The sequence below is a fragment of the Ixodes scapularis genome, unplaced genomic scaffold, assembly GCF_016920785.2.
Source record: "Ixodes scapularis isolate PalLabHiFi unplaced genomic scaffold, ASM1692078v2 PGA_scaffold5__190_contigs__length_132052651, whole genome shotgun sequence".
NCBI classification, from domain to species: domain Eukaryota; kingdom Metazoa; phylum Arthropoda; class Arachnida; order Ixodida; family Ixodidae; genus Ixodes; species Ixodes scapularis.
In genome coordinates this window covers 118,653,946-118,679,134 of record NW_024609880.1, presented here as the reverse complement: position 1 = coordinate 118,679,134, position 25,189 = coordinate 118,653,946, and the positions used below count along the sequence as shown (strand labels likewise).

The 25,189-nt window shown below is 45.4% G+C and overlaps 1 long non-coding RNA gene across 2 annotated transcripts; it reads left to right on the top strand.

The window, feature by feature from the left end:
• Positions 1-9,418: 9,418 nt before the first annotated feature.
• Positions 9,419-13,895, top strand: LOC120843401. 2 transcript variants are annotated; one of them, XR_005716167.2, is made up of 3 exons: positions 9,419-9,489; positions 10,112-10,229; positions 13,108-13,895. It is a non-coding gene; the product is annotated as an uncharacterized LOC120843401 (long non-coding RNA). The 2 variants fall into 2 exon arrangements; XR_005716168.2 differs by having other exon boundaries at positions 10,112-10,233.
• The last annotated feature ends 11,294 nt before the right edge of the window (positions 13,896-25,189 follow it).

Here is a 25,189-nt window from a genome sequence, read left to right as displayed (position 1 = left end):
CAGTGGCCAAAGACTCAACGGTGACTGGCCTTTATCTGGCCATTGGCCAATGGCCACTGGCCATCAGCCATCGGCCAAGCATTTGCCAATGAATGGCCACTCTCTGGCCACTGGCCAAAAGACCATCGCCAGACATTGGCCATTGCTTGGCCAAAATCCGTGGTGCTTGTCCTCTTCCTCACCGGAGAACACGAACTCCAGCCGAACGCTGACGCTGCGTTCGGTTATGTCGGCCGAGCGCTGAGTCATTGTATTTATTGTCCCCATCCGTGTAGTTCTAAAGTTAACCGCTTGGTGCGTCACGGTCGCTCCTCCTCCCCATAACGAAAACATTTTTGGGTGCTTCAATAATGTAAAATTGGTCGTGCAACATTTGTTTTTGTACTTTCAATAAATACTGTTAAGAAGTAACCCCTGACGTTGATAGCTTGCGAAAAGAAAAAAAAATAGCAGATGCAAAAGAAAATAAAGAAACAAATAGCTGTCGATCCCCTCCTCAGCTCGCAATTTGAACAAGCAGCCACGTGATCTGACGCTAATTATATACCGTCAGTGTTCATCATAGTCATGCGCTAGGGTTTAGAAAGCAAAAGCTTGGGCCGGAGCTTCAGATATTGTTAGAGTTGGGCTATTATCATCTTTAATTGAACACAAGCCGTAGCCCGAATGTTCGGCGATGCTGGTTGGCATGAACTTGAGCACTCGATTCGGGGCTATGAAAATTGTTTACGCCACGGTGTCACGTGACTCGGTGCAAAATCGTGATATCATGTTACGTCACGCTGTCAACAAGGTTAATACATCTAGTGACTTTCTCAAATTAAATCGACTTGACGCTATGAGTCACGTGACGTCACAGGGTCACGTGACATTACTTGACAGCATGTATTGACACCATGACGTCACGTGACAACGTGACACATGGTTAATCATAGTGCCAGTACAAAAGCGCCACGAAAACCCACAGTTTACCATACATTGCAATTCTGTATGTGACAATTCGAACAATAGATAGAAATACAGCCGCCAATTTCATATTCCCCTATGTTCGTTTTGTGATACTAACAAAAACGAAAAAAGAATACCTTGAACCGTTTTGAACCGGTTACCGTTATATTTTTTTTCGGTTCGGTTCCGGTTCAGTTCCAAGATGGCGGCGAAGATTTCGGTTCGGTTCAGTTCCGGTTCCGCTAAAAATAACGGTTCGGTTCCGGTTTTCGGTTCGGTTCGGTTCCGGTTCGACACCCTGGGCTCGGCGCGAGTCACGTGGTGCTCAGGGTTCCAAGAGGCGGCCCGCCCTATGGGAGAATACATGGAGATCGACATAACACGGCTGATTAAAAAAATAACGGCGAGTTCACACTTTTCAAAACTAGCCTGTCGTGAAGTTAGAAAGCGCTAAACACTTTATCAAAGTTTTAATAATATCGGATGCGTGTGCAAGTTTTGAGAAGGCAATTTCCAGGGCAATGGCGTTTGAAGCAGACGATTTTTGCTCGCAGCGGAGATGGGCTTTTCGGGTTGGCCGGAGCTGGTCACGTGAATGGTGTGACGTCGCCGTGTCGTCTGCTGCATGATGCCGCTCAGGCAATTTTTAAAAAAAAAGTTACGTCCTTGCATGGCACAAAACTTATCGCAAATTATTCTAAAATGTTTCATTATTATGTCAAAAATGATTGCCATTCCGTACATCCCCACAAAACTGAAGAAACAACGATTTTCTCACGTTCTCCATGCATTTCTGACCGCAGTTGGAACCTCCGGGCGTTCGCCGCTAGTCGCCGAGAGGCGGCGTTCTAGATTGCGCTACTCTGCTCCGAAGGAGCTATATAGTGCTCTAGCCATGGTTAGAGCACTATATAGCTCCTACGGAGCAGAGTAGCGCAATCCTTTGAACCCCGTGTTTTGCCGACAACATGGCCGACAGAGCGGCTCGGCGCGAGTCACGTGGTACTCAGGGTTCCAAGAGGCGGCCCGCCCTACGGGAGAATACATAGAGATCGACATAACACGGCTGATTAAAAAAAGTAACGGCGAGTTCACACTTTTCAAAACTAGCCTGTCGTGAAGTTAGTAAAGCGCTAAGCACTTTATCAAAGTTTTAATAATATCGGATGCGTGTGCAAGTTTTGAGAAGGCAATTTCCAGGGCAATGGCGTTTGAAGCAGACGATTTTTGCTCGCAGCGGAGATGGGCTTTTCGGGTTGGCCGGAGCGGGTCACGTGAATGGTGTGACGTCGCCGTGTCGTCTGCTGCATGATGCCGCTCAGGCAATTTTTTAAAAAAAGTTACGTTTTTGCATGGCACAAAACTTATCGCAAATTATTCTAAAATGTTTCATTATTATGTCAAAAATGATTGCCATTCCGTACATCCCCACAAAACTGAAGAAACAACGATTTGCTCACGTTCTCCATGCATTTCTGACCGCAGTTGGAACCTCCGGCGTTCGCCGCTAGTCGCCGAGAGACGGCGTTCTAGATTGCGCTACTCTGCTCCGAAGGAGCTATATAGTGCTCTAGCCATGGTAAACGCAACAAACGCAAAGAGTGAAAACTCTCAGCAATATAAACAGTGATAATTTAACGTTGTAAACTAAATTCTGAGCTATTCTAACGCTTATAAAAAGCTATAAAGTCATTAAGCTGCATCAACTTCCCTTCTGTCGAAATCTCGGAAATCTGGTGGTTGCGCAGTTTCGTATTCCTCAACCGCGCTCACCCGCGCCCCACCTGCCCCACCGGCGAAGCCGGGTATATGGTTTAGTTTAGCGTTAACGCGAGGCCGTACATCTGCGCGCTATGCAAAAAGAAAGCTTCGAAAGGAACGCGAATATCTTTCTACCAGTAAGTTCGTGGATTGTTGAAGTTCACGAAACTGCTCTGATGGTGTAACCGTGTTTGGGACCCCGAGGGTCTGCCTGCATGATCCGCCGCTTGCGGCAGCCAGAATGTATGGGAAAATGGCGGACCTTTTCCTCTAGAGTTAGTATGTATAATCTCTATGGCGCCAACCCGGCGAGACGGCGGCGATGGCGGGGCCGATGGATGACAGCTCGTCAAGTTCGTCGCGCACTTTGCTTGTGGGTTCCAAGTGAAACCAACGCACTTTCAATCGCTTCGAAAGGTACGTATAGACGACTTTATTACTTGCAGCATTGAGTGCTTTGGTATACACATATCAAAGTGAACACTGAAGGACAGAAGGGAAACATGATGTTTTGAAATCGCAGCTTATTTGAGCGCATGCGTCCCCTGATGAAAGCGTCTGGCTGTGCTGTGTTGCAGACGTCATTTCGACTGCGTGTACTCTGATGTAACGTCAGTCAGTGTTTACACTCGGCTAGCTTCGCTATCTTGTTATCTCATGTGCGAAATAGACGTAGAAACCAGCGCCTCGTCTCTTTCGGATATTGAACCTCCTGCCCCCTGGCTCCCAGCGTGCTTACCGGCGCAAACCGTTCGACGTGTTGAATTCGTGGGCTCGTTCGAAGAGGCGTTGTTTAACGCTCACGAGTCGCCGAAGTGTTACCGGAGCTTCTCTTTACGAAAGTCGCGATCGACGCTGGGCTCTGAGCTCGTACTTTTTTCTTCCCTGGTAGACTAAGAGTGCCGACCATTCATCTGTGGTGCCGACTGGCGCCGTACGAAGTTGAGAAAAGCTAGCGAGTCTGTCAGATTTTCGTGACGCCGCCCAACTGCTCTGCTACCGGCTGCGCTCAACAAATAATTTAAAAAAAAAGGGTTTTATATTTTTAAATTTTTTTTTTCTGCCATGTTTTATTTCAGTCGCCGCAAAGTAAATCGCGGCCGTACATCGGTTGACTCACGATTACTGTCTCTACATCGTAGATTGTCTCACCACAATGGTGCCCGTTGGTGTGATCTTATTCTGATATCGTTACATCTTGCTTTTTCATCTTGGCACACTTCTAGACGACCTTCTACACGTTGCACTCCTTGTCGACATGTCGCTGGTGTTAGAGACAAATCTGAAGTCGCTGTTTGCTCACTCCTTGGTGCACATATTTCATGTTCAACATCAGGTATCTGAAGGAGGCGCCATGAAACCCTGGAGTTTGTTTAGAGGTACCTCAACATACTGTATTCAAGTGTCGTTTTGTGTGTTATAGTTTCCCACAAAACCAAATTGCACTTTGTTCGTAATATACCCTATAACTGTTCACTACAATTAAAGTTGCTATGAAACATTGGCCATGAGAGGTGACTCGGCCAACGCAGCCTGAAAATTCATCGCATAATTTTCTTCATGGGTCATTTTGGACATTGACAAATTTTCTTGTGAATAATGAGTGTTATGCACATGTGTTCTACTTTTCGTACAGGTACTTCACTTAGATAAACCCCAGCAAAGGCAGCAAGACAGTCTCATGGGGTCACACCAAGGATAACTGCATTCCTGCTCGAGTCCCGAGTCTTGTCACCAAACTTCACTGAACATAATGGTACATTCCCTTTCCTTACCTTTTTCTTCTGAACTGTGTTTTTTTTATTGTTGCTTTTTTCTATTGAAAAAAGGGTAGTACAACGTTTAAGCACCCAATGTTTTTTTTTTCTTTTTGTAAAATATGTAGTACATCATTTAAACACCCAAGCGTTCATAAATGGTCTTTGTACCAGACAATAGGGTGTCTTATACTCTGTTTCATACTTAGCGTGCAACACTGTCAAAGGTACTAATGTGGTGCACATGAAAAAATAGAAAAAGTATTACTCCGCGCGTTTCGTGGACGAGTGGTAGAAGGCGCTGCTCTGGTGATATTGACGTCTCGGTGGCCGTGGTTCAAACCCATTTTAAGCGCAAAGTTTTTTTGTTTTTTTTTTTCTTTTTTAGACATACTTTTTGTGCAAGATTGTGCGCATTGACGAAGTGCGTATTTCAGTTCGTCCTCCTTGATTTTTATTTATAAGTCGCCGAGAGGCCAGATTTCTACCATCTGGTCTGCCGCTTTGCAAGTGTTATTTGCCTCCAGCACCGAGTTATATTTTTCTTTCGTGAAGCGTGGAATGAGGAATCGCCCTGATAGCGGCCTTGTCCCAAAATTTATAATAAGACGTTAATCGACAATAGTTGTGGCCTGTGCAGTTTATTTTGAAATAGCTGTCAAGGGTAGGAATCTCCCTCTCGGAGCACCTGCGATGCACCTTCAGGCGAATGGCGTTCTGTGTGAACTCGTCATGCTTGACGGTCCCCGTGCTTGAAACTTACATGTTGCGAGGTCTTTGCTTCGGGGACGCCACCTTGCCAGATAGGCACTGCGAATTGCACTTCGCGACAGTACAGGGCACACTCCAGTGTCGTTACTGGCCGTCTCCAGGACTTCATGACCGAATTCTCCGGGGAATGTGTTCTTATACTCCCGTACACATTGGCGATCATCTGCTTGCACTCTTTCAAGATTTTCGCACAACGAATCTTTGAAAACATCCGAAGAGGAGAGGTACTTGAGCTTGCTGCGTAAGACGCCATCTTCTCAAAACCAGCCAGTGCCACACAACCTGAAAACCCACAGCGGCTGCCACATGGATGAACACGAAAACAGTTTAAGGTGGTTTACGTTATCTTTTCCTTTTTCTTGAAAAACATTTGTGCTCCGTTGAAATCATAACGCCACTATCAGTTGCTAGCCCCGAGGAGGCACATTTTTCGACTTTTTAAAATTGTTTTGCAGGGGACGCACTATCTTATGGGGCGAACGTAGGCACGGTCAGCAATGCAAGCCGGTGCGCTAGCTTTGACTGCGTTGCACTCTATGTATGAAACAGAGTATAGGATCGCTTCAGACGGGGCAACCTTTTCAGCAATTTTGGGGCTGCTGGTGGGTTGTTTCCTAGTTTCCCTATATCGACATGAATTGCTGATATCGGGTCCGGCTCGAAGCGGACGAGCAACTCTGACTACTCGGAGATGTTTGAAGCGGCAGCAGCCAATCAGGAATGCAATATTTTCACGTGACACCCCTGTGGTCGTGATGATGAGAACTGAGGACTTAGCTCAGGTTTGAAATGGATCATTTTTGAAAATAAACTGTTTCAAAAAGATGAGTTAGTATTCTCAGCATTGCGCTGAGAATACTAACTCATCTTTTTGAAACAGTTTATTTTCAAAAATGATCCATTTCAAACCAGTACTAAGTCCTCAGTTCTCATCATCACGACCACAGGGGTGTCATATAGATATAAAAACATGTTTTTAGGATATAACTGTGCGTCTAAATACTGTAAGAAAAATAAAATTTCATGATGATGATGGCAAGTCGTAGCAATTCGGTTGCTGCATGTGAACGCAGGCGGCCCGTGTTGCTGGTGTTGCGACATGAAGTTGCTGGGCCAAATTGTTCCGTCTGAAGCGGGCTTTAGGGAACTGAATTCAAGGGCCGTGGAGGTTTGGGTGCAAGCCTACCTGGAAACATTTTTTTTTCTTTTTTGTCTTTTTTAGTATTTAAATATATATATATATATATATATATATACATATATACTTTTTTAAGTTTTAACATATAGATGCATAATTTACACACTAATTCATTTTCAGAAGCGCTTTTATTCACACTCTGTGGCTTTCTAGTGCTTGCAATAGCTTCTCGGTGAGCTAATGCCAGCTCTGCAAAGGGAGAGGGATCTTCCCACGCTTTGCAGGCTGTAAAGCTGTGGCTTGCACAGCTCTCGTGTGTCACACCTCGCTCACTGGCTCCATCGCGAAGCATAGGTGCTGCATGAGTCGCGCCACACCGTAAGCCCATATACGGTCAGGTGACAAACCTGGGACCATTTGTCACTGCACTCAGCTATGGTATGGTGGCATGGTCGGGGCATGAAGCAGGGGTACAGCTTGGAAATGCTGATCTTCATGACATTTTAAACACATTTTTCATTACTTCTGTGTCGAGTTGTCAGCATTCTAAAGGTGAGAAAGCAAGCAGCAGCGACAGCAAGAAAAGAAAAATTTAAGAGCGCTTTCACCAAGAATCAATTACGAGCACTAGAAAGGCATGGAGTGTAATTAAAACGCTTCTAAAGGTGAATTAGCATATAAATTAAGTACTTGTGCCTCAAAAATAAAAAAACAATGTAAATATAGTTATAAGGATAAAAATATACACCAGGAGGACTTAAACCAAAACTACAGTCTGTAAGTTTGAAATTTGACACCTTAAATCACTTGGCCACCACCCAATTTTATTTCCAGGTCGTTCATCGAGGTATATGAATTTTGTTTGCAGCTGTCGGCTGCAAGAGAGATTGCCTTATTTTCATTTACTTTACTATTCCCACCAAATATGACAAGTGATGCAGAATAGAACCTCATTTGGTTGGCCGAGGCACTGTGCTTGCATCAAGGCAAACTAGCCTGTCTTGCTGAGTTCATATTTTGTTTCATCACCTGTTTAGGATTCTGTTGTCGCTCATCAAAAGAAGAAAAAAAAAACTGACTAATTCTGACTTATTCTGGTGTGCAGGTACCCTTGGCAGTAAACTCTGCTAAATGGGGCAAAATATAGATACTTTTTTTAGCAAATATGCATCGTTTTAGCAAAATGAGCTACACTATTTGACTAACGTGAAACCGAACGAGCCTCTCCACTTGGGTCTTTTTTCATCTCTCGCAGACACTATTTCCTGCTTTTTGTGGTTTGTTTCAGACTTTTGTATTCTGTCCGGCCAAAGCATCTGTGTTACACTAAGACCGGGTTCTTTAGGATATCTACAGGTATTCTTCGCAGCAAATGGCTTCCAATCAGGAACACGAGTTTGTTCTCGGCCACCGAGAGCAAGTATTTTCAAGGTGAGCTATTGCCCGCCTATATGAGTTTTGTATTTCATTCCTCTTGAATACCATAACCTATGTGTAGTGGTCTTGCATTAGTATTTTGTTGTCTCTCTTCTGCAAAAACACCCAAGTTTGACTAAGACCGGGTTCTTTCTTATACATGCAGGTCTTGGTGGCAAGCACCAGCCAATCAAGGCCAGAAGTTTGCTCTTTGCCGCGCATGGCAAGTGTTTTCAAGGTGAGTGATTGACGCCTATCTGAGTTGTGCGTTTCATTCCTCACAGACACTCTATGTCCTGTCTCTATCGTGGTTTTGTGTCAGGCTTTTGTGTCTCTGTCCGGTCAAAGCATCTGTGTTAGACTAACCCCCGAATTCATAGATGTGACTTCAACTGAAGCCGAACTTCGACTTGCTCAAGTCCGCCTCAACACCAAGTTCGACTTGAAAACGCCCAAGCTGGCTTTTACGTTTCATAGACGCTCCCGCGAACTTCCTTCGTCAAGTCCCGTTCAAGTCGCGAGCGCTCGCGCTGCTCCCCGCCTGGGAGCGAGATTAGGTTGCAATTTTTCTTTTAAAAAGAGTTTCACACGTCAAAAAGAAGTTGCTTCTTAAAATTTTCTTCACAGCATGTCTTTACGAGACGCAAATCGTGAAAGATACTATTTCGCAGGTTTCGAAACTAACGTTGTACGCGTTTTCTAGACAAATGCGCTTTTCCGTCTAGCAACGTTGGCTCAATTTGAGCGATGGCTCCTGGCCTGTTTCTTTTCGTTTCGCTCGTTGGCGTCCCTCGCTTGTGGACATATTTGGCGTCATGTGAGTTTCGACGTCTCCTTCATTACGAAAACTCGGGAGAAGCTTGAACTAGGATTCACTGAAGACAAGAAACGAATGCTTATCTGGGTTCAACAAGAATGAAAAGGTATTCGAGTGAGTGGCCGACTCCGGTGCCGTGTCCACACGCCTCAACGAGAAAGTTTAAAATCCTCATAGGATCTTCCTACGGGACTCTAATAACGAAAAGAGTAAAGCTATACGCACTCCGGAGTGCGCTTCGGACGGAAATGGCTATACGCACTCCGCTTTTCTCGTATAAAAAGAGTGTACACAACGAGTTTCCTAAGCGGTGCCATGGCATAGGGGTTAGGGTGTCCGCCTCATACGCACGTAGACGCGGGTTCAATCCGCGGTGGGCCTACTTTTTTTTTTTTTTTTTTTTTTTTTTTCTCGAACATTTTGTTTTGTCGATACATTTGGCGATATTTACGACATTTCCTTTTTTGCGATGAACAGTAAAGACAAAAAAAAAAAAAAATCGAATGTTGCCGAGAAACTTCGCAGAACTAAATGGTATCGGACTCCCTTTCCGGAGGTGCGATCGGGGACAGCGGGGCTTGGATTGCCGGCTGGACGCCGCGAAGCGGCGTGTACTGGTTACGCTTAGTAATTAGCAGCCGATACTGTCGCCGCGAAGCGGCGTGAACGCAGGCGGGGGGCTGTGTTAACGAGCGCCCCAGTGATTCACGCGCCGTTCGAAAAGGGTGGCCCGAGCGGCATGATCTCTCGGAGGAGTGCGTATAGCCATTTCCGCGCGAAGCGCACTCCGGAGTGCGTATAGCTTTACTCTAACGAAAAAGCGCTTGTAACTCCCGATGCGGAAGGAAAATGACTACGAATGGAAGCGGTGATCAAAGCAGGTAAGTGTTTTTACAACATTTCCTTAATGCAAACTACGCGGCGTAGTACTCGAATATGTAAACTGGAAACTATGCGGCCTGGCCTAAGCGCTCTTTCGGCTGTTTTAAACGTTATTTTGTGTTGCTTACATGTTTCTACAAAGGCTTGTTTTAATGGGCGCCACTACATAAAGCGTTGGGCGCGGTGCCTGTGCTTTCGGTGATCGAAACCAGGAAGTAGCTACCGGGCATCATAGTTTTCGGAGCTATGTTTACCTCGTCGGGCTTTCGCGGGCAAAAACTCAGGCCCGGAACATGTTGTTCATGAGGCGGTGAAACTGTCACTGATGTTTGGTGCGCAGAGGCAGGGTTGTTCACCTTTTGTAATCAAGAAAGCTCTCTTTGAAACTGTAATTTTTCTAATTTCTATTTGACCGTTTCGGTTGTAAATAGTCTCGACGCTGCCACTCTCTCATTTGTGACAGTCATGGATTGAAGTCAAACCATTTTATATGATTTTCAGAAGTCTCCTTCCTAAAGATAATGTCCAGGAGCAGGAGTAGCACCTTAGGAAATATTAGCTTTGTGGTTACATCTTGTATATTTCATATCAGTGCCTTACATAAACTTTTCTTTTTTTTAGGAAGGGGACTGCTTTTTCAGCCAGTGAATGCGGTCTGGGCTGGACATAATTTCCAGGCAAGTAAACGAGCATTGTCATGTTGTGCCCCCTGTCCACAGTGATGTGCCCCCCGTCTACAGTGAGTAAGTGTGCTGCTGCAGCCAATGGTGCACTGGTAGGAAGGGGAACCCTCTGTTGAGCAGGAGGAAGACGAAGTAACGAGGACAGGAGTAAAGCACTCAAGCTGTTGAATGCAGCTGCATGTATTTGGTGTCGTAAAAGGGCACTTTAGGGCTTGGGCGACTTCCTGTTAAATGTCTATTGAGCATTACAGGTCGGTACCCATTGTCTTCTCATAAATGAGTGACCATGATGCCTGGGAGCACCACATCAGTGTTAGCAATGCTGCAAGCGAGTGGACTAACAGCAGAAAGCATCTCTTCCCGCTGACGTGACTGCAGAAATTTGCTTTTATGGCCTACTGTCTGAATGTGGAAGGCCGCTCATCGCTCTTCCACCTGTGTAACCATGTCTCAGAGCTGCAGTTGCTTCACTGATTGAAAAGTTGTGGCTGCCCAAGTCTGCATGCGACAAACTGTTCCAGAGATCGGTATGGCATGTTTCAGTATGGCTAGACATTCTACCTGTTCATAAAAACGTATGCCAGACTGTTTCAAGACAACTGTGACACCCTGATCGTTTGTCGAGTTCAGCGACAACCATCAGTTCGTCACTGTACTCTTCAGTGCCGTGTTTATTTGGCTGCTCGAACATCTTTACCTACGGCAGTAAATGCTCGCACCACTGCAATTGTTAATAGGAAGTCATTTATGACCCGAGCCGTTTTTGTTACGACCATGGCCCTCCTCTCGTGTCCTCGTAACATTGTTTTTCTTCTGCACCACACATCTATGAAGCTTGTGACGCACTAGTTTGCATTCACAAGCTGACGACTCGCACAACGTCTAAACTTGGAAATATATAAGCACCCTGGGAAGGCTGTTTAGTGACTATGAAAATTTGCATAAACTTGAAAACCTGATGACTGAATTAAGGTGGTTGGTTGGGTGAGTTGGTAATGATTGAACATGGTTAAATTTGTGCACAAATAGAAAGGAACAGAGGAGAGAGAAGAGACAAGCACGAACTCACAATTCAATGTATTGAAGGAAGAAAAAAGAACAGCCTGCAGTAACAGCTCGAGCCGAGGCCGGTGTGACTTCGGCTTGAGCTGTTTCTGCAGGCTGTGCTTGTCTCTTCTCTCTCCTCTGTTCCTTTCTACGGTATTTGTGCACAATTTTAAACTGACGACTGAAATGTACTCAATGTGGACCACTGGGAGATAATTTGTTCACCGGCACAGTTGTTTCCTAGATATAAGCACAAGCTTGCGCTCCTTCCATTTTCCTCAACTGCCAAATGTATGTGCAGCATTTGCTGTAGGCTATACGAGGTTGGTGAGAATGATTTTTTTTTTTTTATAATTTAGCATCTCAGCTCTCTGTAAACAAAACTTGGAGTCTTTCAGGGCCTCTAGATGCGCAGTGCCACCTCCAGAAAATTATTTTGTGTTTGCCCGTCAGTGCCGCATGTTAGGATATGTATCTAAATAAGCAGCTCTGGTCTGTATGTTTGTTTGTCAAGAGCTTGAGCCATTCCCTTTTTGCAGGTTTTATGTCGGCAGTGTTTCATGATTACAAGACAAACAAGGAGGCTAATGCACCGGTTGCAGCCACTCAAATTCTTTTATTTCCGAAGTGGGACAGCACTATTGAGGCTCATGCATTTCTGAGGGTGCAGCGAGTAATGAAACGGAAACAGAGGAAGCAATACGTTCCACCATAGTTTTAGCACAGGGTTCACATTAGTTCTAAAGACAATCAAGAAAAGAGAATGGGTATTTTCATTGGGGAAAGAAACACGCAGGGCACAGCATTCACAAGACATGCCACTTAGAAATGCAAGAATCAAAGAGAAAATAACTTGTAAAATAATGAAAAAAAAGCATGATCCCTTAATGATTTAGAAGATCACGAAAATGCAAACAAGACGAGGATGGAGGGGGGTGTACACATGAAATGGATGGTCGCTTTGCATACTCCAGCTTCATCTTTATCTTATTTCCACTGCTTCAGGTTTAGGTCATTATGCCCAAGCAAAGCATAAATCATATCATATTTATTTTCAATTTAGTCATAAACATCAGTTAGACAAAGCATTTCAGTTAGGAATTTTAAAAATGACTGATTGTGATTAATGAACTGTGGCTCACTATGTGCTCAAAAGTTTGAAAATGTGCACTCCGTGCAACATACATATTATCCCCATTTCATTGGTGCCACGAGGAAGGGGGGTCCTATACAGTAGCACTCTGGCTTTAGTCTGCTTGTTTTTCTACCCCTTTCAGGTGGCAGTTGCACTGATCTCAACATTGCCCCCTGGCTCGCATGACTGGCAGAGCAGCAAGGATGGCTCGTTCTCCCTAGGTTATGTGATGCTGTGCACGGAGTGATAATTTCAACTACCCGACGAGTATGGTGCCTGGAGCAAGTCTTCGACTGGTGTGTTTAGCGTCCTTTGCTGCCCGTACATCAAAAGTGGTCCGAAAGTGGCAACAAATGACGTCACGGAAGCCGAAGTGTCACGCTGTTGCATGTTGTGATCCTGGCGGTTGGCCATTGAAACGTTAAAGAGCAGCTGCAAGTACCACGAGGTGAACGCGAGTGTCGCTGTCGTCACGGCGTCCCAACTACTGGATGCTGAAGCTTCAGTGGACTGTCGAACTGTAGAGCGACCTGCAGTAGAACAGGCGTCTGCCACATCAACCACCGCTGCTGGGACACCGCCAGGATTGCGACCGGCAACATCATGACACTTGTATGATGCACCGGGCAGAAATTGAGGGATTACTTCTTTGGACACAGTAGACACACCAGTCGGAGATGCATTCCAGGCACCATACCTATCTATACAGTACCACCCTGCCTTCAGTCTGCTTGTTTTTCTTCCCCTTTCAGCTAGCAGTTGCACTGATCTTCTCAACATTATCCCCTGGCTGGTATGACTGGCAGAGCAGCAAGGATGGCTCGTTTTCCCTAGGTTACGTGATGCTGCGCACGGAGTGATGATTTCAACTACCCAACGAGGCATGGGGATCGTCTTTTTCTTTCAGCAGTGTTGCGAGTCTTTATTTGGGTGGTGTTGTACCTGAATGAGTTAATAAATGTTACGAGTCGCAGAGACAATATATGATGTTTTCAAGAATTTGGCAAATTATCATCCCAACATCTTCATTATGGAGGTTGCATGCACATAATATGTGCATGGGTGTGAAGTTTAGTGTGAGTGAACGATCATAAAAAAGGTCAACTCATTTTGTCTTGCCTTTATTGCACTGGAAGAATTGTAATGTATTTTTTCTTTCACGAGGCAATAATATTTTGATTGTGGAGTGGACACAAAAGTGTTGTGCCCTCGAATCGAGCTTGGTGCAAACCTGTGCATAGTAATAAATCTTTTGGAGCAAAAAAAAATTAAACCGGTGGCTATTGTTTCATTAGATATTGTTTCGGGGAGAGTTGGTAAGCACTCCTCAGCACAGTGCTAAACAATGCTTTCGGCACATCCATTTGTGAAATGTTGCAGAAATCTTAGGAAAAGAAGGTATGCTTTCTTTCAGCAAAGCCCTTCTTCGACAAACTTCATGTAAGATGTAATTCGAGAAGTATGTTTTGTGGTGAACAGCTAGTGCACAAATACAGTAATAAAACACGTCAAAACTTGTTGGAACAAAAAATTGGTGAAGTGTGTGGCATCTAAAATGTAGAATCTGTACATGGGGGAATCAGAGTGAGCTTTCAGCAGCTATATATGACCAATCTTGTTCTAAGCAGCCATTTGACCATTCGGAGATAACTTGAGAACTTGAAATACATGGTAGTACCAAACTAGAAGGCATTCCTGATTTTTCATATTTATTTTACTGACGCAAGGGGCAAGTTCATACTACACGTCATTTTTTAAACAAGTAATCCAGTACAAACAACACAAAAGTGGGAATAGCTACTACAATAAAGTGGAGATTTGGGCCAGTTGGTTCATTGCAAACAAAAAGCGCCGAATAAATGAAGGGACACAGTCGAAGGGAAACAGGACAAGGCGCCTTGTCCTGTTTCCCTTTGTCTGTGTCCCTGTATTTTTTCGGCGATTTTGTTTTTAACAACTGCTAGTATGCATACAGAAAACGTTAGGTCAAGAGCTTGCATCAGTAAACGTGCGTGCACACCGCACATGCTTGCTCAGGTTCTTTGCGCCAGAAGCTCTGGAGGCTTGTTTATTTTCGGTAAACGGGGGAACCTACCTGGGTAGTTTATGCAGGCAACTGCTCTTAAGTTCTCATAAATGTCTGCATAATCGCCACCGGGACCCGGGCTTTTGATACACGCGTGCGTGATCCCGGTTACTCGAAGGAGGCGGAGAATTTCGGGAGCGCCGGGGAAGTGGACGAGTCCGAGCGACAGATGCCTTACGGTGAGACGCGTCACTCTCCCGATTGCACCGCGCGCCGTCCGTTGTGAAATGTTGACAGCTAGAAGCATCCTGCCAGCAAACGTCGCAGCGTGACGAGCAACTGTAGCTTGGGTATCAGCGGCAGCCGCCTGTTGTCGCCGTTCGGATCAGGCGGTCAAGTCGCGGCCGAGCAGCTCCCGCGCCGTTGCCGTTCGTTGTCGCACATCCCGGTGGGGTGCATTCGATCACGGAGGAATGGCCGCTTCTCTCGGCGAAAAATACCCGTGACCGAGGGCAACACCGCAATTACAGGACACAAATATTGAACGCGGCGATCCCATATGCGACATCACATCAGCAAGCCGCCATGTTGAAATGACTACGAAGTCGCGTTCAAGGTAGGTCCAACCCAGTCTTGAAATTTGGGCACTTCAAGTTCGCTTCAAGCTCCGTTCAAGATCGGTTCAAGTTAAGGCGCGTTTATGAAGCGCGCTTGCTCGTCGCAAGACGGACTTGAGCAAGTTGAAGCTCGACTTCAGAGCAAGTCACATCTATGAATTCGGGGGTCAGACTCGGTTCTTTAGGATATCTGCAGGTATTCTTTGCAGCAAATGGCTGCCAATCAGGAACACGTGTTTGTTCTCGGCCACTAAGAGCAAGTATTTTCAAGGTGAGCTATTGCCCACCTATATCAGTTTTGTGTAACATTCCTTTTGGATGTCATTTCCTATGTGTTGTGGTCTTGCACTAGTATTTTGTTGTCTCTCTTCTGCAAAAGCACCCAAGTTTAATTAAGACCGGGTTCTTTCTTATACATGCAGGTCTTGGTGGCAAGAACCAGCCAATCAAGGCCAGAAGTTTGTTTTTTGCCGCGCATGCAAATGTTTTCAAGGTGAGTGATTGATGTCTATCTGAGTTGTTTGTTTCATTCCTCACAGACAGTCTATTTCCTGTCTGTATAGTGGTCTTGTTTCAGGCTTTTGTGTCTCTGTCCGGCCAAAGCATCTGTGTTAGACTAATCTTTAGGATATGTGCAGCAATTCTTGGCAGCAAGTGGCTGCCAATCAGGAACACGAGTTTGTTCTCGGCCACAAAAAGCAAGTATTTTCAAGGCGAGCTATTGCCCGCCTATATGAGTTTCAGCATTCATCAAGGAGCGCAAAATCAAAGCCCGGGGGTTGGCCATTGCAAAAATGTTGACTCGGAAGCGCATAGGGAGGAAGCTTTATAAAAGTATCCACCTGCTTCTACAAGACAAACCAAAACTAAGAATGTGGGTTCCATTTGAAAAGAAAAAAAACATTGTCAGCCCGAATTAACTCGGGGGCGGCACGGAGCAAACAAGCCACGGTACGAGTATGCTTGGTTCAGGCGTTTGTAGGGGTGGTAGATGACTCAATGTTTTCTAAAACAAATATTTTTTTTTCTAAAAATGTGGTGGTCGATTATTCAGGGATGGGCATTGAGTCGGGATGTTAAGGTAAAAATTTCATCCACATGCCGGGATTCATGTGCCTTGTCCCCCTAGTGAGGGGGACAAGGCCTTCAAAATTTTGGGTTTGCAAAAGGGGTGCGTCAGTATCGACGTCTCATTTTACATCATGCGTCTCAATTTAAAACGCACTATAAATGACATGCCTGAGATTCGTTTGGGTGTACTTCCTCTCAGCAAGTATATGGTTCCGTCTCAAAAAGGTCTAATCTGATGTTGACCGCTCCTCAGGTCTCCACCGACGATTCATCAGGACGGGACCCAACCGGGACACTAGGGAGGAACGGCTTAAGCAAGGGAGGCTACATATTCGACAGCTTCTTGCGGACAAGAAACGAAAATAGATAGATGGTGGGTGTTTCATTTGCTGTGCCTCTTGGCGTGCACATTATGTTTGTTATGTTTCAAGATTCCTGCAGAGTTCGTTTCAACTATTGTAAAGTACCGAGCATGCGCCCAGGTCGCAGAAGCGCCTACCCTCTGATTCGGAACGATCCGCAAATAAGCAAAGGGCATACCAGACACCCATCCACCTGTTTTGAGCCGTGCTCAAAATATTGAAAGAGCACATCAAGCGCCAGGTGCTGTGGCGTCTGCCACAATAGCGCCAGTCGCAGAGCTGACAGATCCGTGACTGGCGCAAGCCATGGCATGGCCTTTGGGAACCAGGGAATCGAGATTAAAGAAGTAGCGTAGAAATTGGAGGCGAGTGGTGAAGGTGAGCAGAGTTAACAGAAAAGAAGGACGAAGGGAGCTCCGTCGCATGAGGCATCTGTGTCCCGTGCATGTAATTTTGAGTGTGCTGTAGGTGGCTACCCAAAAAAAAAATTGTTACTTGGACGTAACTAATCGCAAATCTCTCTTGCAGTTTCCATGGCCCACAAGCCAGCCGGCGCCAGTTCGTTGTCGTTCAAAGGTGGGGATTCTAGATTTTCTAGATTGCTCTGAAGCAGCAATACTGAAGCCAGACAAGCGGTACGGCATATTTAATTGACAGAACGACTGGGGACGCTTTCACTGAAGCTTGTTTTGCTGCAATACACGTGTGTACTGCAGCAAAACAAGCTTCAGTGAAAGCGTCCCTACTCGTTCTGAGCTCCGTCAATTAAAGGTGCCGTACCGCTTGTCTGTCTGGTTTCAGTGTTGCTGTAGGCGACAAAACTTGTGCCCAGTTTTGTCACAAGAGGCATATTATGTCACGCACATGTAATTTTGAATTTATTCGGCTTAGTGTGCTGTAGGTGGCTGGTCAAGGAAATTGATACTTGGACGCCGCTAATCGCAAATCTTTCTGGCAGTTTCCACAGCCTAAGAGCCAGCAGGTCCCAGTTTGCTTTTCTTTAAAGGTGAGAATTCCAGATTCCCGAAGCAGGAATACTGAAGCCATACGACCGGTACAGCATTTTTAATTGACGGAGCTTAGAACGACTGGGAGCTCCTGCATTGAAGCTTATTTTTCTGTAATACAAGGGGGCGACATTGACACGTGACCAGTTACGTCGAAAGAGGATATCTATGTCCCGCGCATGTAATTTTGAATCCTTCAGACTTGGTGTACTTTACGTGGCTACTCAAAGTAACTGCTACTTGGACGCAACTAACCGCAAATCTCTCTTCCAGTTTCTACGGCCTACAAGCAAGCAAGCACCAGTTCGTTTTTCCTCAAAGGTGAGCATTCCAGATACTCTAGTTAGGTGCGAAGCAGGAATAGTGAAGCCAGACGAGCGGATACGTATATTTAATTGACCGAGCTCAGAATGACCTGTGGCAGTGGCATTGAAGCTTATTTTTCCACAATCAAACGCAGACTTAATTTTGAATCTATCCGGCTTGGTGAAGGATTGCTACTTGTCGCAAACTAATCACAAATTTTTATTTTGCAGTTTCTATATGGCTACAGCTAGCAGGTGCTGTTTTCATTAAGGTGAGGATTTCACATTCTGTTTTCAAGCACCAAGTTTTTGAATGAGAGTCCTAAACAATTAACTTTCTTTTGCAGTAAATGCCAGATCCTCCAGTTCAGGAATATGTTAAATATATTTGGTATGGATAAGTCCAGTGTTTTGCTTCTTTATTCACAATTTGACAAACGCAACATTTTTTTTAATTTATCACTCAGAAATACACAAAAGAAGAGACTGCGTTGCAGAGAAATGTTGCGATAAACGTGATATTCCAACTCGTATATATTTTTATTGGTAGCCGGTATAATATATTGAATTCCAATATCCATAATACGCTGAGTATATTGGAATCGTAAACCCCTATTGGATCCCCATACGACATATGGGGATCCTATAAGGGTTTATAGGGTATTGGATTCCAATATTTTCAGCGTATTATGGATATTGGAATCCCATAACAAATCCTTATTGTAATACAATACAATAAATGTAATGTTTTCCAATACACTGTCTATATTGTATTGCAATACAATAAAAATATATTGTTTACCAATATCCATAATACGCTGTTCATATTGGGGTTTTCCAATAGGGTTGTAGCAAAACAAGCTTCAGTGAAAGCGTCCTCAGTCGTTCTGAGCTCCGTCAATTAAATATGCCGTATCGCTTGTCTGTCTGGCTTCAGTGTTGCTGTAGGCAACAAAACATGTGCCCAGTTTTGTCACAAGAGGCATATTATGTCACGCACATGGAATTTTGATTTTATCTGGCTTAGTGTGCTGTAGGTGGCTGTTCAAAGAAATTGGTACTTGGAGGCAGCTAATCGCAAATCTTTCTGACAGTTTCCAAGGCTTAAGAGCCAGCAGGTCCCAGTTTGCTTCTCCTCAGAGGTGAGAATTCCAGATTCCCGAAGCAGGAATACTGAAGCCAGACGACCGGTACAGCATTTTTAATTGACGGAGCTCGGAACGACTGGGGGCTCGTGCATTGAAGCTTATTTTTCTGTAATACACGCGAGCGACATTGACGTATGCCCAGTTACGTTGCAAGAGGTTATCTATGTCCTGCGCATGTAATTGTTTTAATCTTTTCGACTTAGTGTACTTTACGGGGCTATTCAATGTAATTGCTACTTGAACGCAACTAATCGCAAATCTCTCTTCCAGTTTCCATGGCCTACAAGCAAGCAAGCACCAGCTTGTGTTTCCTCAAAGGTGAGCATTCCAGATACTTTAGTTAGGTGCAAAGAAGGAACTGTGAAGCCAGACGAGCCGATAGGTTTATTTAAGTGACGGAGCTCAGAATGATCCGTGGCAGTGGAATGGAAGCTTATTTTTCCACAATCAAACCCAGACATAATTCTGAATCTATCCGGCTTAGTGAAGGATTGCTACTTGTTGCGAACTAATCACAAATTTTTATTTTGCAGTTTCTATAAGGCTACAGCTAGCAGGTGCTGCTTTCATTAAAAGGTGAGGATTTCACATTCTGTTTTCAAACAGCAAGTTTTTGAATGAGGGTCCTAAACAATTAACTTTTTTTGGCAGTAAATGTCAGATCCTCCAGTTCAGGAATATGTTAAATATATTTGGTATGGATAAGCCCAGTGTTTTGCTTCTTTATTCATAATTTGACAACAACAACACTTTTTATTTTATCACTCAGAAATACACACAAGAAGAGACTGCGTCGCAAAGAAATGTCGTGCTGAACGCGATATTCCAACTCGCATATAGTTTTATAGGTAGCCGATATAATATATTGGATTCCAATATCCATAATACGCTGAGTATATTGGAATCGTAAACCCTTATTGGATCCCCATACGACACATGGGGATCCAATAAGGGTTTATACGCTATTGGATTCTAATATTTTCAGCGTATTATGGATATTGGAATCCCATAACAAATCCTTATTGTAATACAATACAATAAATGTAATGTTTTCCAATACACTGTCTATATTGTATTGCAATACAATAAAAAGATATTGTTTACCAATATCCATAATACGCTGTTTATATTGGGGTTTTCCAATAGGGCAATCTTCGACGTCGTCTTATCGAATACCCTTGTGAATATTGGACGTAATTATTGAGATTCGTTATTTAACGAACACGCATATTTGGTCGCACAAATAAAAGTCTGCACGATCGATTTATTTTTGGTCAGTATGTAACAGAATACCAGCTTTTTGGGCTAGATAGGTAACAAATTTCACCTCTTACGTTCAAATTATAAACGTAAATCCGGGGTCACGCTGCTTGTACACCAAACAAATTAAAAAAAAAAAAACAGCCTCTAGAGAGATTCGAACGAGAGTCACCACGAGATTCGTGCTTCGAATGTCGAGTGGCACTGAGTTTAGGGGGGAAACTTGGACTCGCGGCATTCGAACCATGGACATTGCAGTGACTCGTGTTTGCAGACTGTCTTCGTATGATGTATGAGCAGTGTGAACCGGCTTTACGGATTTCTTGTAGCCTTCTCTAAACTCGTAGGATGTGACTTAATACAAAAGATCCCAATTATGTTTTATTATTCTGTTATTGACCTAATATCTGTTTTATAAGCTATATATATAGAATGTCCCAAGCCACCAGGCTCGATCTAAAATGGACAGTACAAATCGGCGCCTGCACAAAGCAATCTAAACTTTTCGTTAAAGATGTATTTAAGAGGTCGGATTTTTCTTGGAAAACTACAAAGCGCCGCTCCCATTCTGTTAAGAAAATAGGGCCAAAAGACTTGCCCTGGTCAACCGAGGACGCCGACGCAGACAACCAAATCGAGTTGCGGGGCGCGTTCGGCGCGCGTATACTGATAGATGGAGTCGGAGCAGTGTCCGAAGGTGTAGCCAAAGTTACTAGATTACCTCAGTTGTCGAACTCCCGCGGAAGAGGCTGCCACCCCCCCCCCCCTCACTCACTTTAGTCCGCCTCCCGTCGTTCGAAGCGCCATCTAGATTTTTGTTTACGAACTGTGTGCTCCGTAGTGTACGGTGGAACGCCATCTAGACGCTGCGCTTCGAAACATACGTATCCCATAGAATACACTGCAGTTACCAAAGCACCCGCCCGGCGCGTCGAACGACGGGAGGCGAGTCGTGGTGAGAGTGGGTACTTACTGCTCGTGCATGCCGCCTATGTGAGCAGTTCCGTAGCCAATCTAATCTAATAACGTTGGGTGTAGCCAACGAGGTAGAGGGGCTTAGAGCAATAAACCGGGGTTCCGGTCCGCACTCGAAAGTGACCCCCATAAGGCGGCTGCCATTGTACGCAAATTTGACCACTCGTCACATGACCAAACCAAAGACGTGACGTCACAGGAAAGATGGCAGCGCCCATGCAGCGGCTGGCCCTAGCTGGGCCGAAGCTTGTCGGTTGCTTTGTTGGTTGTCGCTCGTCTCGGTGAGCTGATTTCAGACACGAAAGCCGTCATATGAGGCCGATCGAAAGCGACTTCACAGTTCAGCGTGGTGCCTGACGTAGGTATAACGTGAAAATACGGAGGAACGGTGTGCATTTCGCTAGTGACCGACGGGGATATTGCTACGAAGGAGACAATCGGCCTTACGTTGCTCGGACCTCGGATTGATTCGGACACCGCTAGGATAAATTTTAAGGCGACGTTTCTGTGCTCTCGTTGACCGTCGGAACCCTCGAGATCTACAGTAGAGCGTGTGCAATATATTTGGACACACAGTTTAGCGACAGAAATTGCGTGAGTCGTGCTTGGCAGTGTGCAATCGTGGTGCCGCTTCGTTCAAATGACCGAAGGCTCACTTTGGTTGTGCGGTGCACCGGAGAGCTGCCTTGCCGCTCGTAGTTCCCGTGCCGTGCTAAATGATACTGTGCTGCTTCCCTAACTGTTCCGGCGTAGACGTGCACTTTCACGGAGCACAGGTGTGCGACGTACCGAAGAGCTGCCTTCAAGCTGGTAGTTCCTATGCCATGCTTTAGGTGATGCTGTGCTGCTCCCCAAATTGTTCCGGCGTAAACGTGCACTTTCACGGAGCACAGGTGTTGCAGTTGGTATTAAGTACGCTGGTCTGTCGCACGTTTCGTCGACACCAAAGTTTCAACACTCGTTACGCGAATTGCAAACTGTATGGACATTTCATCGCGCGTGTCCCCTACCCAGTCCACCCGTTCACGCCGCTTTGCGACGGCAGTCTGCAGGGGCTTATTACCAGAAAAGTGGTCCCACATAATTTCAGTTCAGCTCGTCCACGGCAGCCGCCAGACCCCGAAGGAGAGGATTTATTCGGACAAAATGCCACGAAAGCAATGCAGCTTCTTTAGTGGTCAGAATAGACTCTTTCTGTCTGTTTTGTTATATTGTGACGGATGCTTGCTCCAGTCCTATTTTCTATCAATATTTACTATTCTGGAAAGTTCCAGGCCATGCTCAGCTGTCATTGTAGGTTCTGGTGGAGGTGCTGCGCACTTTATTCATAGCCTTTCACTCTTTGTGGACCCTGGCGGCTCCTCAGCCGAGTTGCCCGATAAGAAGACACGTGTGGCACATTATCCCGAGTCTTAAACCCCCGGCAAGCCGTGAACCAAGTCCTATCCCGATCCCGGCAGAAAAACTGCAAGACGAGAGAGTACCACAAGGACGAAACTCGGAAATACACCACGAAGAACTTGAAATCCAAGCCAGTCGCTGCTATCAGCAAGAACCACCGAAATTAGGTCTTTTGCCAGGAAAACCGAAGCGGACTAAGCCAACAATGACAAACCTGTAGCAGCAAACCACGTCCGCTCCCACCATCGTTTGCATGCCCGTTGCATCTCACACTCTGATGCACTTTCACGCAAGGTGCGTAAGACATCGAGCGCTGGATTGAACAATATGTCCGTGTCGCCTGCCACAGTGGGTAGATGGACAACCAGCTCCTGCAGAACCTATACTTCTCGTGGAAGAAACTGCGAGGCAATGGTTTGAGAACCACGAGTCCTCCTTAACGTCGTGGGAAGTTTGCAAGATCCAGCTGAAGTGCACGTTCATCAGTCAACATTGACGAGAGAGAGCTGAATTCCTGATTCTGTCCAGGACACCGCTCCAATGAGAGCGTCACCACCTTCGTGGAGGATGTTTTGCTTCTGATCGAGCACCCACGCCAACCCTGATGCTACAGGAGACAAGAAGCTAAGAATCCCATGTCCCTCATGTGAGGGACAACACCTTCAGCAGCCTTGTCCGCAACCCCACGACAACAGTCGAAGGGTTCATATAAATGAGGCTTCTAACATTGAATGTACACTGCAGGCCCGAGCCTGTCCCTATCAACAACTCCCCAGCGTCTCGACACTCGAGTTGTCCAGCTGCAACTTCGACGCCAGGCATCCATGACATCATCCACAACGGTGTCCGGGAGGAGATAAGGAAGCTAGTTCCTGCCATCAGTTGCCCGGGTTTTATTTTGATTGTCGAGATTGTTTCAGAAGCAGTTCGACAGGCATTTCAACTGGAGACTTCTTTAAGTGAAGCGGCATCCAACGAACTGAGGGCGACTTATGCCACAAAGTCACAACGACCACCACCGGCTACCTGTTACTATTGAATGCCAATTCAACGAGACACCCCAACGCCGAAGCATTCCCGACATCGGGAAGAACCAGTATAGGTCCGCGCTAAACAAAGTACACCGAGGAAAACGGAGGTATTGCGAATGGCCGACCGAAAACCACTCTGCTACCACTGCATGAGGCCGACCATGTCTACTGGAGGTGCCCGTACCAATGAATTGGCCTGCAAAGGTTCGTGCCGAATGGCCTTCGACCACGTCTCGACGAGCGTCCGCGGAAGATTGAGGATTATCTTCGGCGGTCTTTGTCCCTGGTGTCGACATTACCCCGAAGCTCGTGATCTACTTCATCTGGACGGGAGGTAAGCACGACAAAGCAGGTGAGCGGCCATGCAAGGAGAGTTGATCTGGTGTCGGTTGTCGTCCAAGGACAATACCTAATAATTTGCTGACACTAATTGTCTGTGTCCACGCCACGAAGCACACAATTTCCAACCTTGAGGGAAAATGCCACTCAGTGACCTGAAGAAATAGAATGGTTGGTTTCTCTCAAAAGTGGACTACAAGCATCACGAGACTTCACTTTGCCACACAAGACTTGCACAAGTTGCAGTGGTCGTGGGATGCACAATAAATCTCCATTACGAAATAAAAGTGAAATGGCTTGGATAGCAAAGATTGTTGCCAGATATCAAGTCAACGGTACAGCTGAAGGCACAGCCACATAACCAATACATGCCCGAGCTTGCTGCATTGATGCAGAAAAGTACCAGGAACATTTTGCGGATTAGAAGCCAGCCCTGCAGCTTCAGTGCATCAGATGTCAGTGGCCGCACATGACGTATGATTACTAGACGGCATCAGTCGGTCAAAGTTGTTACTCGACCAAACTGAACACCGACGTGCCAGGAGCGTCATCCCACAACAAGGTCCCCAGGTATTACGACTCAACGCCTGACAGGAGACTGTCGCAGAAAGAACTCGTTCTGGAACCATTAACTAAGAATCAATAATTATGTAATCCAGTAGAAATAAACATATTTGACACACTAACCAGATAAACAAATTTCCGCTTGCCTTTACACCTCGAGAGTTTATACACCAAGAATTGTGTTCACCGCACGCGCAGGTCCTTTTGAGGGCACTCGCATCTCTGACCCTTCAATAATAATTAATGGGACATACCAGACTGGTAGACTTGTTGCATTCGGCTGCACTCATTCCACTTCTCCTGAACATGTGGCACATCCGAAAACCAACTCCAGTGATGTGAAAATGTTATTTATTAATTTATTCCCTCCAGGGGCCTTCGTAGGCATTGCAGAGAGGATACTTCAAACTACACACATTATAATAACATTAAAGCACACTGATGTAACTTCTTAATTGCAAAAACAAACACACCTCTGAGCATATACTTTATTAGTATGTGTTGATGCACTGTTATATAGCAGGACACTTTCTATATGTATGACACAATAGACCCTTTGCAGGACCCCATCAAGCAACACAACTGTCACCATTTTTTTCTGCGTAGAGCACACAAATGGGCCCCAGTTCATGTCGAATGCTAATGCAGCATTCGAGTCCAATAGGTGCCGAGCAGAGTTCAGTGATGGCGGACATAACGTTCTTGTCAAACAAATGGCCAAGGTATGA